General features: G+C 37.8%; 1 pseudogene; it reads right to left on the reverse strand.

Moving 5' to 3' along the window:
* LOC143597528 (secreted RxLR effector protein 161 pseudogene) lies at positions 1 to 543 on the reverse strand (annotated as a pseudogene).
* Between the last annotated feature and the right edge of the window lie 1,206 nt (positions 544 to 1,749).

Here is a 1,749-nt window from a genome sequence, read left to right on the forward strand (position 1 = left end):
CTAATGCAATGAACTCAGATTCCATCGTAGATCTCGCTTAAGCGTTTTCTTGGAGGATTTCCAAGATATAGCAGCTCCTCCAAAGGTAAACACATAACCACTTGTGGATTTGGAATCTTTCATGTCGGATATCCAGTTAGCATCACTGTATCCTTCTACAACAGCTGGGTCTTGGCCATAATGCAGTCCATAAGTCCTTGTGTATCTCAAATATCTTAATAATCTTGCCATACTCTTCCAATGTTCAGAGCTAGGATTTCTAGTATATCTACTTAGCCTACTCACAACATATGCTAAGTCCGGCCGAGTACAAGACATAAGATACATAAGACTACCAATTATCCTTGAATACTCCAATTGAGCAACACCTTCGCCTATGTTCTTTGATAAATGCTGGCTAGTGTCAATTGGAGTTTGAGCTATATTCGTATCTCCCGCATTGAAATTTTCAAGGATTTTATCTACATAATGAGATTGACTTAACACAAGACCTTTTTGGGTTCTAGTGATCTTAACTCCAAGAATGACATCGGCTAAACCCATGTCTTTCATGCCAAATCTTTGCTTCAACATATCTTTAGTAGATTTGATCATCTTATCATCACTCCCTATAATAAGCATATCATCCACATACAGGCATAAAAACACATAACCGTGTCTTTCACATAGACACACTTTTCACACTCATTTATTTTGAAACAATTTTTCAGCATGGCTTGGTCAAATTTTTGGTGCCATTGTTTTGGAGCATGCTTCAAACTATATATGGACTTGACGAGTTTGCAAACTTTACCCTCCTGGCCAGGAGCTGAAAAACCCTCATGTTGTTCCATATATATTTCTTCGTCTAACTTCCCATTTAGAAATGCAGTTTTTTACATCCATTTGATGTATTTCCAAATTTCTCAAAGTAGCAATCGCAAGCACCAACCTTATAGAGGTTATTCGAGTCACATGTGAGTATGTATCAAAATAGTCTAGACCTTCCTTCTGTGTAAACCCTTTGATTACTAACCTTGTCTTGTACTTATCAATGGAACCATCCGTTTTCATCTTCTTTTTGAATATCCAACGATAGCTAAGCGGTTTACAACCCGGCCGGTGGAAGACCCACTAGTTCCCAAGTATGATTCTGTAAGATAGAATAAATTTCAGTTTTAATAGCTTCTTTCCATTGTGGTCCTTCTGAAGAGGTGATCGACTCTTGATAGGTTTGGGGCTCACCCTCAACCAACTAAATAAGAAAATCAGGTCCAAAGGATTTCTCAGTCCTTTGCCTTTTGCTTCTTCTTGGCTCAACCTCCTCAACCCCAGATTGTTCTTGAGTTTCATCTTGAACAATCTCATCAACATGTGTTGATGTACTAACACGTGTTGCTGAACTAGCATGTGTAGATGATCTAGCATGTGCATTTACCAAACATGGAAACACATCTTCAAAGAATGATGCATTCCTTGATTCCATTATAGTATTTTTGTATATTTCGGGATTCTTTAATTCATGAACAAGAAACTGATATGCACTACTATGATGAGCATATCCTATAAATACACAATCTACGGTTTTGGGTCCTATATTTTGAGCCTTTGGTGATGGTACGACCATTTTTGCTAGGCACCCCCACACTTTTAAGTATTTATAAGATGGTTTCTACACGTCCATAATTCATAAGGAGTTACATCCTTATTCTTGAAAGGTATTTCGTTCAAAAGATAATTAGCTGACAAAACGGCTTCCCCCACATGTCT

Source organism: Bidens hawaiensis, unplaced genomic scaffold, assembly GCF_021521415.1.
Source record: "Bidens hawaiensis isolate Kalapana, Puna unplaced genomic scaffold, B.hawaiensis_p1.1 tig00048425_1, whole genome shotgun sequence".
Taxonomy (NCBI): Eukaryota; Viridiplantae; Streptophyta; class Magnoliopsida; order Asterales; family Asteraceae; genus Bidens; species Bidens hawaiensis.